Raw genomic sequence first — 18,445 nt, 5'->3', positions numbered from 1 at the left:
ATTAAGTGATGATCACTTCTGTACCTAAAATATCTAGAAGAGTTATCAGTAAAAAAAAAAAAAACACTATAGAGATCTTCCTGTTCAAATGATCTTAAAAATAAAACCAGAAAAAATATTCCAAAAAATCTAGCCCTAATAGAATATGCAATCACATAATCTCAGATTTTAAAATATTACTTAGAAATTATTATGGATTTGTGTTTAAGCCTGAGTAAATATTTCCTAACTCAGTGTATTGTGTTTTATTTATTTTTTGTTTTTTTTTTTTCACTTCAAAGCAGTTGCTTTCCATTTTAATCCATTATACAAAGTACACATTTCAAAGTTCAGCCCAACCTACTATGAACTCATTGGAATTGTTAAGGAGAGATCTTTGGATTGTGAGTTTCATGCATTTGGTTTAAGATTTAATTCAAGCAAGAGTTAACCATGAAGACTGTGAAAGGCTTCTGCATCCTTTTCATGCTGCATCTATGTTTCCTTGACTCCGGGAGGACGGGCAAAGTTCTTGTATGGCCTGCGGATTTTAGTCACTGGATTAATTTACAAGTTATTCTAGAAGAGCTTCACCTTCGTGGGCATGAGATAACTGTCCTGGTACCTTCACAAAATCTTGCAATTGATCATACCAAGATTCCCTATCATGTGGAGATCCTCCATATTTCAGTAACTAAAGAAACTTTGATAGAAGAGCTCAATACCATTCTCTATGAAGAAACTTTTGAACTGCCAAAACTCTCATGGTGGGAAATGCAAATAAAACTGGCAGACTTAGAGAGAAAATTTTTATTAATAAACAGAAGAGTGTGTGACAGTGCTATCACAAACAAGGAGTTACTCAGCAGGCTACAGGCAGCCAAGTTTGATGTCTGTATTGCTGATCCTTTAAGTTTTTGTGGGGAATTGGTGGCTGAACTCCTGAATATTCCATTTATATTCACTTTTCGGTTTTTCTGTGTGAATGTCATTGAAAGACTGTGTGCTGGGCTTCCTATGCCTTCTTCATATGTTCCTGGTATCACATCAAGACTGACAGACAAGATGACTTTTATACAGAGGCTGGAGAACTGGTTACTGTATACAGTGAGTGACATGATATAGTCCTATTATGTATTTCCGGAATGGGATGAATATTACAGCAAGGTTTTAGGTAAGAATAATATGTATATAATAAATATTCTTATATTCTATAAATAATGTAAACATTTATCTAACTGTATGAAAACTTACAAATGCTATTTTAGGGTGGCTACACTGTTTTGAATGTAAAAATTAATAACACTCTAATTGTTTTTGTTGTTGTTTTGTGTTATATGATTGAATAATGATAACATTCCATCTTCTAGAGGATCTTCCCAACCCAGAGATCGAACCCAGGTCTCCTGCATTGCAGGTTGATTCTTTACCATCAAAGTCACCAGGGGAACCCTGGTATATATCCAAAAAGGAATATTCTCTATATTTAAGCTTAAGTTTTTGGAGTGTCTGGAAAACCCAAATCTGACAGTGTGCTTAATTTCCATAACCTTGGACTACTCTTGTGTTCTGCTTCTCCTTTTTCACAACCTGATTCCTTTCTGATTAACCTGTTCTTCTTAAGGCTTTATATTTGTATTCTATGAAAGAATAGTTAATTGATGACCAGGTTTGCAATGTGGTGAGCATGAAACTAGAAAATAAATAATGTAGTTTGGTTTCATTTGTTCTTGTCTTCAAAAGTGTAAAAACAAAAGAAGATTTTTTTTCCTATAGGACCATGCTTCTAGAGTTTTTAATTCACTTTAGTGTTTTGTTCTTCTTCTATTTAAGGTTAGAGGTCATTAGAGGTCAACTAGTGACTTTTGACCCTGAGCACAAATTTTTTCTCTATTTTAGCAAGCCCATGTACCTCTTCTATTTTGCTTTTGACTAATTTATTTTTTATTATGTTTATGTGATTATGATAAGGAAGTTTTGCATAAGAGGTAACTTATCTTTGAGAAAACAGTACCTTTCGTATATTATTTAGTTAGATTTTTTTTTGAGGTATTATTAACATGCAACACTGTATTAGTTTCAGATTGTGACAAAAAATTAGTCAATAGTCAACCTAGAATAGTATGGAAGATTTCATTTGAGCCAATCTGAGGATTATAACCCTGGAGAAAATCTGTCAGGAAGCTCTGAGGAATGCTCTGCCCATTAGAAGTTAAAGAACTGTCATATAAGTTTTTGAGGGAAGGGGTTATACATGAAAGAGTTATACATCAGAACATTATATTGCCAGTTTATGTAGTCCTAAAAAGTGAGTGGTGGGTCACTGTGACCCCTTAAAAGATTAAGGAAAGAATGTTAGCTTTTAATGAGTTAGGTTGCTGGTGCCAGGAGGAAATTAGTTTTTCTGTACAGTAAACTTCCCTGTGTCTTCTGAGGGGATCTAGTTAATGTATAATGCAGAAGCACATTGCACACTAAAACAGGGAGTGCTGGGCAGTGGCTCAACTGGTAGAAAAATTTTCATGCAAAATTTTGCTTCTCCAGACTTAAAATAATTTTGTTTCAACACAGGTATACAACAAAATGATTAGATATTTGCACCTATTGTGAAATAATCACCAAATAACTCTAGATAATATCCATCGCTACACATAAATACAAATGGTATTTATTTGAAAACTCTTAATTTCTACTTTTGTTATTTTTGAGATTGGACCCAAGTACTGCATTTCACACACTTTTCTTGACTATGAGGAACACTCCCATTTCTTCTAAGTTATTCTTGCCCATGGTAGTAGATACAGTGGTCATCTGAATTAAATTCACCCACTCCAGTTCATTTTAGTTCACTGATTCCTAAAATGCCTATGTTCACTCTTGCTATCTCCTTTTTGATCACTTCCAATTTATGTTGACTTGTGGGCTGAACATTCCAGGTTCCTATGCAATATTCTCTTACAGCATCAGACTTTACTTCTGTCACCAGTTACATCTAAACCTGGACATTATTTTTGCTTTCGCTCCATCTCTTCATTGTATCTGGAGTTATTTCTCCACTCTTCTCCAGTAGCATATTGGGCATCTACCGTCCTAGGGATTTCATCTTTCAGTGTCATATCTTTTTGCCTTTTCATACTGTTCGTGGGGTTCTCAAGGCAAGAATACTGAAGTGATTTGGCATTGTCTTCTCCAGTGTACCAGATTTTGCCAGAACTTTCTGCTGTGACCCACTCATCTTGGGTGGCCCTACACGACATGGCTCACAGTTTCACTGAGTTAGACAAGGCTGTGGTCCATGTGATCAGTTTGGTTAGTTTTCTGTGTTTTTCATTGTGGTTTTCATTCTGTCTGCCGTCTGATGAAAAAGATAAGAGGCTTATGCAAGTTTTCTGATGGGAGAGCCTGTTGTGGGGGAACCGGTTTTGTTCTGATGGGCAGGGCCATGCTCAGTGAATCTTTAATCCAATTTTCTGCTGATGAGCGGGGCTAGGTTCCTTCCCTGTTGTTTGGCCTGAGGCCAAACTTTCAACCCATGCCTCCACCAGAGACTCTTGGACACTCAAAGGCAAGTCTGGCTCGGTCTCCCACTGGCCTCCAAAGTCAAATTCCCTGTGGGTTCTCAGTTACATTGCCAGATTCCCAGATTGGAAAATCTGTTCTAAGAAAATCTGAACTTTCTTAACAGTGTGGGAAAATCTTGAGTATAATTGTTCTGCAGTTTGTGGGTCATCTGCTCAGCGGCTCTATGGTGGGGCTAATGACGACCTCCACCATGAGGCTCAGGCCTCTCATTGGATAATCCAGACCTGCTGCAGTTAGATTCCCTGTCCCCACAGGAGGCCACTGCTGACCCATACCTTTGCAGGAGATACTCAAACAATCAAAAGTAGGTCTCGCTCAGTCTCTATGGGACATCTGGGTCTTGGTGTGCACAAGAGTTTGTTTGAGTCCTCCAAGCATCTCTGGTGAGTATGAGGTTTGATTATAAAGACAATTTTGCCCCTCCTACCATCTTATTGAGGCTTCTCCTTTGCCCTTGGAATTGGGATATCTTTTTTTTTTTTTTTTTGTGGAATCCAACATTCTGTCCGTGGTTGTACAGCAGCTAGTTGCAACTTTGGAGTTCACACAGGAGAAGATGAGCACATGACCTTTTAGTCTGCCATCTTGTTTGTTGATGTCCTTTTCATCATAAGGGACTGGAAGGCAAAAGCAGGAAGTCAAGAGATAGCTGGAGTAACAGGCAAATTGACTATGGAGTACAAAATGAAGCGGGGAAAAGGCTAACAGAGTTTTGTCAAGAGAAGGCAATGGTCATAGCAAACACCCTCTTCAACAGCACAAGAGAAGTCTCTAGATGTGGACATCACCAGATGGTCAACACCGAAATCAGATTGATTATATTCCTTGGAGTTGAAGATGGAGAAGAACTATACAGTCAGCAAAAACAAGACAGGAAGTTGATTCTGGCTCAGATCATGAACTCCTTATTACCCAATTCATACTTTAATTAAAGAAAGTAGAGAAATCCACTGGACCATTCAGGTATGACCTAAATCAAATCCAGTGTGATTATACAGTAGAAACGACAAATAGATTTAAAGAATGAGATCTGATAGACAGAGTTCCTGATGAACTAAGGATGGAGGTTCATAACATTGTACAGGAGGCAGTGATCAAGACTATCTCCAAGAAAAAGAAATGCAAAAGGCAAAATGTCTGAGGAATCCTTACAATTAGCTGACAAAAGAAGAGAAGCTAAAGGCAAAGGAGAAAAGGAAAGATATATTCATCTGAATGCAGAGTTCCAAAGAATAGCAAGGAGAGATAAGAAAATCTTCCTAAGTGATCAGTGCAAAGAAATAGAGAAAGACAATACAATGGGAAAGACTAGAGATCTCTTCAAGAAAATTAGAGATACCAAGGGAAATTTTCATGCAAAGATGGGCACAATAAAGGACAGATATGGTATGGACCTAATAGAAGCAGAAGATATTAAGAAGAGGTGGCAAGAATACACAGAAGAACTGTATAAAAAACATCTTCATGACCCAGATAACCATGATGGTGTGGTCATGCACATAGAGTCAGACATCCTGGAGCCTGAAGTTAAGTGGGCCTTAGGAAGCATCACTACAAACAAAGCTAGTGGAGGTGATGAAATTCCAGCTGAGCTATTTGAAATCCTAAAAGATGATGCTGTGAAAGTGCTGCACTCAATATGCCAGCAAATTTGGAAAAATCAGCATTGGCAACAGGACTCAGAAAGATCAGTTTTCATCCCATTCCCAAAGAAAGGCAATGCCAAAGAAAGCTCAAACTACCACACAATTGCACTCATCTCACACGCTAGCAAAGTAATGCTGAATATTCTCAAAGCCATGCTGCAACACTGTGGATGTTCAAGCTGGATTTAGAAAAGGGCAAAGAACCAGAGATCAAATCGTCAACATCTGCTGGATCGTAGAAAAATTGAGAGCTCCAGAAAAATATCTAGTACCACTTTATTGCAATGTCAAAAACTTTGACTGTGTGGATTACAAAATAATGGAAAAATTCTTCAAGAGATGGGAATACCAGATTATCTTACCTGACTCCTGCAAAGCTTGTATGGAGGTCAAAAGGAACAGTAAGAACTGGAAATGGAACAACAGACTGGTTCCAAATAGGGAAAGGAGTACATCAAGGCTGTATATCCTCTCCCTGGCTTATTTTCATGAAGGAGAATACATCATGAAAAATGCCAGGGTGGATGAAGCACAAGCTGGAATCTAGATTGCCAAGAGAAATACCAATAGCCTCAGATATGCAAATGACACCACCCTTATGGTAGAAAGTGAAGAGGAACAACAGAGACTTGATGAAGGTGAAAAACTGGTTTAACACAACATTCAAAAAATGAAGATCATGGCATACGGTCCCATCACCAATGAAAAAAGATGGGGAAAACAACGGAAAGAGTGAGAGACTTTATTTTCTTGGGCTCCAAAATCACTGCAGATAATGATTGCAGCCATGAAATTAAAAGACCTTTCACTTTGGAAGAAAAGCTGTGACAAACCTAGACAGCATATTAAAAAGCAGAGACATTACTTAGGCAACAAAGATCCATATAGTCAAAGCTATGGTTTGACCAGTAATTTTATATTGATGCAACAGTTGGACCATAAAGAAGGCTGATCATGGAGGAACTGATCCTTTTGAACTGTGGTGTTGGAGAAACATCTTGAGACTCCCTTAGACTGCAAGGAGATCAAACCAGTCAATCCTAAAGGAAATCAATCCTTAAGATTCATTGGAAGGACTGATGCTGAAGCTGAAGCTCCAATATTTTGGCCACCTGATGTGAAGAACCGACTTACTAGAAAAGATCCTGATGCTGGGCAAGATTTAAGGCAGGAGGAAATGGGAATGACAGAGGACCAGCTGTTTGGATGGGACTACCGTCTCAGTGGACATGAGTTTGAGCAGGCTCCAGGAGATGATGAAGGATAGGAAAGCCTGGATTGCTGTAGTCCATGGTGCCACGAAATGTAGAACATGAATGAGTGACTGAACAAGAACAATAACCACATTGCAGACATAGAGTTTGCAAATATTTTTTCTATTTTTATAGGCTGCCTTCTTGTTTGTTGATCATTTCTCTTACTGTGCAGTGTGCAGCAGCCGCTAGTTGAAAGAAGTTCACCTAGTTCATTTTTTTATATTGTTACTTATACTTTCAGTTCAGTTCAGTAGCTCAACCATGTCTTATTCCTTGAAACCCCATGGATAGCAGCATTCCAGGCTTCCCTGTACATCACCAACTCCCTTAGCCTACACAAACTCACTGTCCATAGGGTCAGTGATGCCATCCAACCATCTCATCCTCTATCATCCACTTCTTCTCCTGCCTTCAGTCTTGCCCAGCATCAGGTTCATTTCCAGTGAGTCAGTTCTTTGCATCAGGTGGCCAATGTATTGGAGCTTCAGCTTCAGCATCACTTCTTCCAATGAATATTCAGGACTGATTTCTTTTAGGAATGATGGGTTTGATCTCCTTGCAATCCAAGGTACCCTCAAGAGTTTGTTCCAACAGCACAGTTCAAAAGCATCCATTCTTCAGTGCTCAGTTTTCTTTACAGTCCAAATCCATTCATACATGACTACTGGAAAAACCATAGCTTTGATTAGATGGCCCTTTATCAGAAAATTAATGTCTCTGGAATTTAATATGCTGTCTAGGTTGTTCATAGCTTTTTTTCCAATGAGCAAGCATCTTTTAACTTCATGGCTGCATCCATGATCTACAGTGATTTAGGAGCTCCCCAAAATAAAGTCTCTCAGTGTTTCCATTGTTTCACCATCAATTTGTCATTAAGTCATGGGACCAGATGCTATGATCCTCATTTTTTGAATATTGAGTTTTAAGACAACTTTTTTACTCTCCTCATTCATTTTCATCAAGAGGATCCTCAGCTACTGTTGGCTTTCTGCCAGGATGGTGGTGTCATCTGCACATCTGAGGTTATTGATATATGTCCCTGCCATCTTCATTCCAGCTTGTGCTTCATCCATCCTGGCATTTTTCAATATGTACTCTTCATATAAGTTAAATAAGCAGTGTGACAATATACAACTTTGACATACTCTTTTCCCTATTTGGAACAAGTCTGTTGTCCCATATCCAGTTCTAACTGTTGTTTCTTGATCTGCACATGGATTTCTCAGGAGGCAAGTACATTGGTCTGATAGTCCCATCTCTTGAAGAATTTTTCCATTATTTTGTAATCCACACAGTCAAGGGCTTTGAGGTAGTCAATAAAGCAGAAGTAGATGTAGTAGTAGAGGAGAGTGAAAAAGTTTGTTTAAAACTGAACATTCAGTAAACTAAGATCATGGCATCCAATTCCATCACTTTATGGCAAATAGATAGGAAAACAATGGAAACAGTGACAGACTTTAATTTGGGGGGGTTCAAAATCACTGCAGGCTGGTGACTGCAGCCATGAAATTAAAAGAACACTTGCTCCTTGGAAGATAAATTATGACCAACCTAGACAGCTTATTAAAATGCAGAGACATTGCTTTACCGACAAAGGCCCATCTAGTCAAAACTATGGGTTTTCCAGTAGTAATGTATGGATGTGAGAATTGGACTATAAAGAAATCTGAGCACGAAGAATTGATGCTTTTGAACTGTGGTGTTGGAGAAGACTCTCGAGAGTCCCTTGGACTACACGGAGATCCAACCAGTCCATCTTAAAGGAAATCAGTCCTGAATATTCGTTGGAAGGACTGATGCTCAAGCTGAAACTCCAATAGTTTGTTTACATGATGTGAAAAACTGGCTCATTTGAAAAGACCCTGATGTTGGGAAAGATTGAAGGCAGGAGGAGAAGGGGATGACAGAGGATAAGATGGTTGGGTGGCATCACTGATTCAATGGACATGAGTTTGAGTATCTCCGTGAGTTGGTGATGGACAGGGAAGCCTGGTGTGCTGAAGTCCATGGAGTCACAAAGAGTCAGACATGACTGACCGACTGAACTGAACTGAGCTGGTGCAATATTGTTCTTTACAGCATCAGACTTACTTCGATCACCAGTCACATTTACACCTGGCATTGTTTTTGCTTTTGGTCCATCACTTTATTCTTTCTGGAGTTATTTCTCCACTCTTCTCCAGTAGCATGTTGGGCACCTACCGGCCTGAGGTATTCATCTTTCAGTGTCATATCTTTTTGCCTTTTCATATTACTCGTGGCATTCTCAAGGAAAGAATATTGATGTGGTTTGCCATTCTCTTCTTCAGTGGACTGCATTTTGTTAGAACTTTCCATCATGACCTCTCCATCTTTGCAGCCCTAAATGTAATGGCTCACAATTTCACTGAGTTAGATGAGGCTGTGGTCCATGTGATCACTTTTATTAGTTTTGTATAATGATGGTTTTCATTCTGCCTGCCCTCTGATGAATAAGAATAAGAGGCTTATGAAGCTTCCTGATGGGAGAGTCTTGGATTACCATATTGAATGGTTTGCCTTGGAAACGAACAGAGATCATTCTGTCATTTTTGAGATTGCATCAATCTCAAATTGATGGTTGGATGGCGTCACCCACTCAATGGACATGGGTTTGGGTGGACTCCACGAGTTGATGATGGACAGGGAGGCCTGGCATGCTGTGGTTCATGGGATCGCAAAGAATTGGGCACGACTGAGGGACTGAACTGAACTGAACTGATGGGAGAGCCTAATTGTGGGGGACACTGGGTTTTATTCTAATGGGTAGGGCCATGCTCAGTCAATCTTTAATCCAATTTTCTCCTGATGGATGGGGCTGTGTTACCTCCCCGTTGTTTCAGTTCAGTTTACTTCAGTTCAGTGGCTCAGTCATGTCTGACTCTTTGCAACCCCATGGACTGCAGCATGCCATGACTTCCTGTTCATTCAACCTCCTGGAGTTTACTCAAACTCATGTCCATTGAGTCAGTGATGCCATCCAGCCATCTCATCCTCTGTCATCTTTTTCTCTTCCTGCCTTCAATCTTTCCCAGCATCAGGGTCTTTTCAAATGAACCAGTTTTCACATCATGTGACCAAAGTATTGGAGTTTCAGCTTCAGCATCAGTCCTTCCAATGAATATTTGTGATTGATTTCCTTTAGGGTGGACTGGTTGGATCTCCTTGCAGTCCAAGGGATTCTCAAGAGCCTTCTCTAACACCACAGTTCAAATTTATCAATTCTTTAGCACTCAACTTTCTTTATAGTACAACTCTCACATCCATGCATGACTCCTGGAAAAAACCATAACCTTGACTAGATGGGCATTTTTTTGGCAAAGAAACATCTCTGCTTTTTAATATGCTGTTTAGGTTGGTCATTGGAGAAGGCAATGGCACCCCACTCCAGTGCTGTTGCCTGGAAAATCCCATGGATCGAGGAGCCTGGTAGGCTGCGGTCCATGGGGTCGCTAAGAGTCAGACACGACTGAGCGACTTCACTTTCACTTTCCACTTTCATGCATTGGAGAAGGAAGTGGCAACCCACTCCAGTGTGCTTGCCTGGAGAATCCCATGGACGGAGAAGCCTAGTAGTCTGCAGTCCATGGGGTCGCACAGAGTCGGACAAGACTGAAGCGACTTAGCAGCAGCAGCAGCAGCAGGTTGGTCATAACTTTTCTTCCAAGGAGCAAGTGGCTTTTAATTTCAAGGCTGCAATCACCATATGCAATGATTTTGGAGCCCCAAAAATTAAATCTCTCACTGTTTCCACTGTTTCCCTATCTATTTGCGATTAAGTGATGGGACCAGATGTCATGATGTTAGTTATCTGAATGTTGAGCTTTAAGCCAACGTTTTCACTCTCCTCTTTCACTTTCATCAAGAGGCTTTTTAGTTCTTCTTCATTTTCTGCCATAAGGGTGGTGTCATCTGCATATCTGAGGTTATTGATATTTCTCCTGTCAATCTTGATTCCAGCTTGTGCTTCATTCAGTCCAGCATTTCTAATGATGTACTCTGCATATAAGTTAAGTAAGCAGTTAGACACATACATCTTTGACATACTCCTTTTCCTATTTGGAACCAGTCTGTTGTTCCATGTCCAGTTCTAACTGCTGCTTCCTGATCTGCATACATATTTCTCAACAGGCAGGTCAGGTGATCTGCTATTCCCATCTGTTTAAGAATATTCCACAGTTTGTTATGATCCACACAATTAAAGGCTTTGACATAGTCAATAAAGCATAAATAGGTGTTTTTCTGGAACTCTCTTGCTTTTTCGATGATCCAAGGAATGTTGGCAATTTGATCTCTGGTTCCTCTGCCTTTTCTAAAACCAGCTTGAAAATCTTGAAGTTCATGGTTCATTTACTATTGAAGCCTGGCTTTGAGAATTTTGAGCATTACTTTGCTAGAATGTGAGATGAATGCAATTGTGTGGTAGTTTAAGCATTCTTTGTCTTTGCCTTTCTTTGGGATTGGAATGAGAACTGGTCTTTCCAGTCCTGTGGCCACTGCTGAGTTTTCCAAATTTGCTGGCATATTGAGGGCAGCACTTTCACAGCATCATCTTTCAGGATTTGAAATAGCTCAACTGGAATTCCATCACATCCACTAGCTTTGTTCATAGTGATGCTTCCTAAGGCCCACTTGACTTCACATTCCAGATTATCTGGCTCTAGATAAGTGATCATACCATCATGATTATCTGGGTCATGAAGATCTTTTTTGTATACTTCTTCTGTATATTCTTGCCTCCTCTTAATATTTTCTTCTTCTATTAGGTTCATACCAGTTTTTGTCTATATCGAGCCCATCTTTACATGAAATGTTCCCTTAGTATCTCTAATTTTCTTGAAAAGATCTCTAGTCTTTCCCGTTATTTTGTTTTCCTCTATTTCTTTTCACTGATCCCTGAGGAAGTCTTTCTTATCTCTACTGGTTATTCTTTGGAACTCTGCATTCAAATGGATATCTCTTTCTTTTTCTCCTTTTTTTTTTTTTTTTTTTTTGCTTCTCTTCTGTTCACAGCTATTTGTAAGGCCTCCTCAGACTACCATTTTGCTCTTTTGCATTTCTTTTCTTGGTGATGGTCTTGATCCCTGTCTCCTGTACAATGTCAGGAATCTCCAAGCATAGTTCATCAGGCACTCTGTCTATCATATTTAATCCCTTGAATCTATTTCTCACTTCCACTGTATAGTAAGGGATTTGTTTTAGGTCATACCTGAATGGTCTAGTGGCTTTCCCTACTTTCTTCAATTTATCTGAATTTGGCCATAAGGAATTCATAATCTTAGTCACAGTCAGCTCCCAGTCTTGTTTTTGCTGACTGTATAGAGCTTCTCCATCTTTCACTGCAGAGAATATAATAATCTGATTTTGGTTTTGACCATCTGGTGTTATGCATGTGTAGAGTCTTTTCTTGTGTTGTTGGAAGAGGGTGTTTGCTATGAACAGTGCATTCTCTTGGCAGAACTCTATTAGCCTTTGCCCTGCTTCATTCTGTACTCCAACGCCAAACTTGCCTGATACTCCAGGTATTTCTTTACCTCCTACTTTTGCATTCCAGTCCCCTATAATGAAAAGAACATCTTTTTTGGGTGTTAGTTCTAGAAGGTTTTGTAGGTCTTCATAGAACCATTCAAATTCATCTTCCTCAGCATTGTCAGTCAGTCAGTTCAGTCACTCAGTCATGTCAGACTCTTTGCCACCCCATGGCCTGCAGCATGCCAGGCCTCCCTGTCCATCACCAAGTCCTGGAGTTACTCAAACTCATGTCCACTGCATCAGTGATGCAATCCAACCATCTCATCCTCTGCCGTCCCCTTCTCCTCTCACCTGTAATCTTCCCTAGCATCAGGGTCTTTTCAAATGAGTCAGCTCTTCGTATCAGGTGGCCAAAATCCTCAACATTACTGGTCGTCAAACCCATGCCTCCACTGGAGACTCTTCAACACTCATAGGCAAGTCTGACTCAGTCTCTTGTGGGGACACTGCTCATTTCTCCTGGCTGCTGGTGTGTGCAAGATTGTTTTTTGTGCTTTCCAAGTGTCTGGTTCTCCAATCCTGTGGAAGAACATTACAGAAAGTTCTATAATGATGCCCCACTAGCCTTCAAAGTCATATTCCCTGGGGGGTTCTCATCTGCTCACCAACTCTATGGTGGGGCTAATGGCGACTTCCTCCAAGAGGGCTTATGCCACATGGTTCATGACACAAGTCTGCTGCAGTCATAGCCCCTGTCACTGCGGCAGGCCACTGTTGACCCGTACCTCTTCAGGAGACAATCAAACAATCAAGGGCAGTTCTGTCTCAGTTTCATTGGGATCTCTGGGTCTTGGTGTGCAGATTTTGTTTGAGCCCTCCAAGCATCTCTGGCGACTATGGCGTTTGATTCTAACTGCAATTTCCCCCCTCCTACTATCTTGTTGGGGCTTCTCCTTTGCTCTTGGACCTGGGGTATCTTTTTAGGGGGAATCCAACCTTCTCCTGGTCGATGGTTGTTTAGCAGCTAGTTGCAATTTTGGAGTTCACACAGAAGATGAGCGCACATCCTTCTACTTCACCATGTTAATATCAAGATACAGTCCATGAATTCTCCAAGCCACAATATTGGAGTGGGTAGCCTTTCCCTTCTCCAGAGTATCTTCCTAACCCAGTTCTCCCACATGGTAGCCAGATTCTTTACCAGCTGAGCCACCAGGGAAGCCCACTTATACTTTAGGTATCATATCTAAATTCACTGCCACTGTGAATGTCAAGAATTATTTCCCTTTGTTTTCTTTGAGTAATTTTATGGTTTTAAGTCTTATATTTAAGCCTCTTATCCATTTTAATATAATTTTGTAGTGGCGTAAGATCAGAGTTTAGTTTTATTCTTTTCTATGTGACTATCCTTTTTTTTTTTTTTTTAGTAATAATTATTTAAGAGACTATCTTCTTTCATTGAGTATTTTTGGCTTTCTTATGAAATATTTTTTGACCACATATGCATGAGCTTATCTTTGGGCTTTTGCTTCTGTTCTAATGGAACATGTGACTGTTTTTAAACCTGCATGTATTATTTTGATTAATATAGCTTTATAATATTTCTTAAAATCAGAGTGTGTGATGCCTACATCTTTGTTTTTCTTTCTCAGGATTGATTTGTCTATTTGGAACTTTTTCATTTTAATATGAATTTTTATTATTTTCCTTGTTACTAGTTTTAACAGATTTATCTCTACTATCCTATCATTACTAAAAATTTTGTTTATTCCTAAAAACATAAAAAAGATATAGGATTGAAATGTATAGCTCATTTGGTCAAGAATTCATCTGCAGTGTAGGAGATCCCAGTTCAATTCCTGGGTCGAGAAGATCTGCTGGAGAAGGGATAAGCTACCCACTCCAGTATTCTTGGGCTTCCCTTATGGCTTGTCTGGTAAAGAATCTGGCTAAAATGTGGGAGACTTGGGTTCGATCCCTGGGTTGGGAAGATCCTCTGGAGAAGGGAAAGGCTACCCACTCCAGTATTTTGGCCTGGAGATTTACATGGACTGTATAGTCCATGGGATCACTAAGAGTTGCACACGACTGAACAACTTTCACGTCACTGGAAAAAAGGAAGTGACCATAAGTCTATTCAATATTTCCTCTGAGAAATTACTCAACAACTCACAAACAACATGAGTGCATCTAAAGAACTCTGCTTTCTAGCAATATGTAATATGTTCAAAAAGGCATATGACTTAATCAAGGTCAATATGTTGCACTGAAACTTCTTCTGGGCATTTTGTGATGGACAGGTGCTTATATCTCTAGAAATGGCCCTATAAAATGTGGGGAGAAACTATCACACATCCATATTGAGAGTTCAAGCTACAAAAGGCAACACTGAGTAAAGATAACTTAAAATGTCATCAAAGCGACATTTTCTGAGTCATGGATTAAGCCTTGAATGATCTACAATTGGATTGAAGCTGTTTGTTTACTTCTGATCCCAGAAGTCTGACACTCAGTTTAGGAACATCTTTTCCAGTGATAAGAATATTACTCTGTCCCTGATTCTTCCATAATTCTTAGCAGTTTAGAATATCCTTTGGTGGAGTATACCAATAATCTGAGACGAAGAGTAAATACTTGGTAAATAGAAGAAACACATTTTTTTTTATCCTCATCAATGTTAAAATTCTATAAGTTATAGATATAATTTGGCTATTCAGAATTTAAAATTTTCATTATATTATATATTACAAGCATGTTTTTCAAATTTTAAAAATATAATGCATAATTAACAACTTTTATCTATAAAATTATAAATATATTATATTAATATACATTTATACATATTATAAAATATATAAACATATAATAAATATATGCATGAATATAAATTATGTATAAATATACATTAAAAGTAATTTATAAAATTATTTATTAAAACATGTCATAGTTATGTTCAAATAATTGATGAGAAAATAACCAAGAAAGAGCCTTCATTTCAAAAACTTGTGAAACTCTTTATAAAACTTTCAAGAGACAAAGGAATTTTAGGATAAGAGTAGTAGGCTAGACAAAACAATGATCAAAAAAAAAAAATGCCCTATAGAGCAATAGAATCATGATTTGGGAGATGGTATTTTCTACCAGACAGACATATAACAGTTAACAATTAACTTCAAAGTATATTATCTCAAAAGTTCAGAGTAAATTAAAAAATAAATGACAAAGTAAAACCTATGCACATTTTCCTAAAGATATGTGCTGAGTATGAAAGTGGATATTGCCATTACCAGAATAAAACCCCTCATTTACTGAGATTTGCCTTGATCTGTTATGCAGATACATCTTCCTAGGAGTTCAAAATCCCTTATATTTTCTAGTCAAAACTTTAGTGCACTTAGAACATCATGGAAAATATTCAAAAAGCCATGTAGTGAGAAACCAGATGGCTATGGTTTCCTCCTCTCAGTGACATGGAGCATATATTTCAAAAGGACACCAAAACTCTGGGTAAGATTCACTATAAAATAGAAATTATTTCATCACCAGATTATTATGCAATGCAATATTTTCACCAAGAGGATAAAATCTTATAAAATAAGAAATTTCATTTCCTATAGCAAAGGAGACAATCATTTTAAGAATTGTTTTAAAAGTATTCAGGATGCAATTAGTTGTGATAACACACTTGAAAATAATAGAAAAAAAGATGGGTAAAACGCAAGTTGTTTTTCAACATAATCAGAGGCTTTTGGAGCAATGAGGATGAGATAAACTGGAATTCCAGAGAAGAAGGTGCAACTCTACCACAGAAGGCTGAGAATCGCTACCTAAGTTTCTTGTACTTATAGGAGCACCTGAGTGGGCTCAGGCTTAGATCAAGATGAAAGACTCCATTGACAGAGAGAGAGAGCAACAGGCTTTTGGCTTCGCTCCATACTTAAATCTGTGTTTGAAAGTGAAAGTCGCTCAGTCATGTGGGATTCTTTGTGACCCCTTGGACTATGCAAGTCCATGGGATGCTCCAGGCCAGAATACTGGAATGGGTAGCTTTTTCCTTCTCAAGGGGATGTTCACAACCCAGGGATCGAACCCAGGTCTCTGGCATTTCAGGCGGATTCTTTACTAGCTGAATCACAAGGGAAGCCCAAATCCGTGCTTCTTTATTCATAATCTGACTATGTGTACTCTTCAGGGGAAAAGGCCAATTGATTTAACCTGGGTTGCACAGGCTGCGTATTGGTCTTTAAGAATTTACTTAGAAAATTAGGTGAAGATATATCTCTCATTTAACATATCAGATTCCTTTCCCTCTCTTATCCTTCATTTTTATTCAGGAAAACCTACAACACTATGTGAGATTATGGGGAAAGCTGACATGTGGTTGTTTCGAAGTTACTGGGATTTTGAATTTCCTCAACCTTACTTACCTAATACTGAATTTGTCGGAGGACTGCACTGCAAGCCTGCAAAGCCCCTACCTAAGGTAATTAAATGTGCTTATTATTGTCCTACATGAATGAAGTGTGAAGTGTTAGTCACTCAGTCATATCTGACTCTTTGAGACCCCATGGACTATAGCCTGCCAGAGTCTTCTGTTCACGGAATTTTCAAGGCAAGAATACTGGAATGGAATTGCCATTCCCTTCTCCAGGGGATCTTCCTGACCCAGTTATGAGTATTTATCTCTTAAAATGGTTTCTGGTTTATTGTTAAAGTATTTGATCCCCAAACAGAGAAAACAGACATAGAATTTAATGGTCATTATTTTCTTAGACTATACACTACAGTAAGAAGGTGAGTAGCCTTTATTTTGGATTATGTATTATTATCTAATGAAGTAGTCCTCAATATTTTCTTTTCTTGTTCAAAGTCCATTAACTATTCATGAAAATGTGTTTTATATAAATTAAAAAATATTTCCTAGTATCTTACAAATACTATGCTATAATTGAACATAAAGATATCATTATATCTCAAGTCAAATCATCTCCCAACATGGTGTAATGGTTAACTTTAAGTGTCAACTTGCCTGGCCAGGTACCCAGGTATTTAGACAAACATTTTTCTAGAACTTATTAAGAGGCTATTTTTAGATGAAATCAACTTTTAAAGATGTGGACCTTGGTTAAACAAATTACTCTCCATTATGTGGGTAAGCCTCATTCGATTAGTTGAAGATGTAACTAGAACAAAAGACTGAATTATGCCAGTAAGCAGCCTTCAAACTTGAACTACAGCAGTGGCTTTTTGAGTCTCCAGCCTAATGTACTGTTCTGCAGATTAAACTTGACATCCTCCATAACCATGTGTGTGAGTGCTAAGTCACTTCAGTGTTGTCTGACACTTTGCGACCTCATATACTGCAATCTGACAGACTTTTCTGTTTATGGGATTTTCCAGGCAAGATTATTGGAATTGGTTGCCATTTCCTTCTCCATAAACATGTGAGAAGTCCCTTAATATAAATATCTTCCCTGTCTTTCCATTTCACGCCTCACACACTTTTTTTTTTTGTTGTTGTTGTACTTAATTGGCTTAGTTTTGCTACTATTTAAACAGAGGATGGAAAGATTTATTTCAGTATGATTATATAGGTTGTTTTTATTTTCAATTCAAAGCTATATATTTCTACTACTATATTCCTATAATCCTCAGAGTATGCTTTATAGGTATTTCTGCATTACTTGTCTGGTCAGGAGTTACATGGCTACCTCATTCCTACCTGTATATATGGAAGCTTATATAAAAAAAAACAAATCTAATCAAAGTAAAAGAAAATAGAAGTTTAGAAAACAGAGAAAAGTAAATATACCAAAATTGTGTCATTGTACTGACCATAATTCAGCAGAAAAAATGAAAACAACCTTATTAGCATCTAAGGCTAAATAAAAATTGCAGCACCAGAGCTATTTAACTAAAGGTAGAAATTTTCTCTGCCAGCTACTGCTGTGTAGACTTGAACAAATTACTTAACCTTACGGAGATAGATTTCCCATCTGAAAATGTATACATATCTCATAAAACCACCATATATCTAAATTAAATGATACATGTAAAGAGCTCAGCAAATGGCAAAAGATAACAGGCAGTCAATAATTTGTAAACACAAACACACATGCACAAAGACACACTCATACCTCAAATATGCTTTACTAAATGAGCCTTTAGTAACAATAATTTTTAATTTGCCATTTATTATACACTGAAATCATTAACATATGAAAGTACAGAATTGTTCTAATAATTCAGACACATTGGGAAGAATGTGACATCAATTATAACTGTAAGCTTTCATATTACAAAGGCTGTTTTCTTCATAGGAGCTCGAAGAGTTTGTTCAAAGCTCTGGAGAAGATGGAGTCGTGGTGTTTACTCTAGGGTCAATGATCAAAAATCTCTCAGAAGAAAAGTCTAATATGATTGCGTCAGCCCTTGCCCAGATTCCACAGAAGGTCAGATAATATTTTTTTTCAGGGACAGCTGTTTTAAAAT

The 18,445-nt window shown here is 38.2% G+C and overlaps 1 pseudogene; it reads left to right on the top strand.

Moving 5' to 3' along the window:
• Positions 1-371: 371 nt before the first annotated feature.
• LOC530356 (UDP-glucuronosyltransferase 2C1-like) overlaps positions 372-18,445 on the top strand; it is a 39,520-nt pseudogene continuing 21,446 nt past the window's right edge.

The sequence above is a fragment of the Bos taurus genome, chromosome 6 (genome assembly GCF_002263795.3).
Source record: "Bos taurus isolate L1 Dominette 01449 registration number 42190680 breed Hereford chromosome 6, ARS-UCD2.0, whole genome shotgun sequence".
In the NCBI taxonomy this organism is placed as follows: Eukaryota; Metazoa; Chordata; class Mammalia; order Artiodactyla; family Bovidae; genus Bos; species Bos taurus.
The sequence above is the reverse complement of the archived record's forward strand: the minus strand, read 5'-3'. Positions and strand labels throughout refer to the sequence as shown.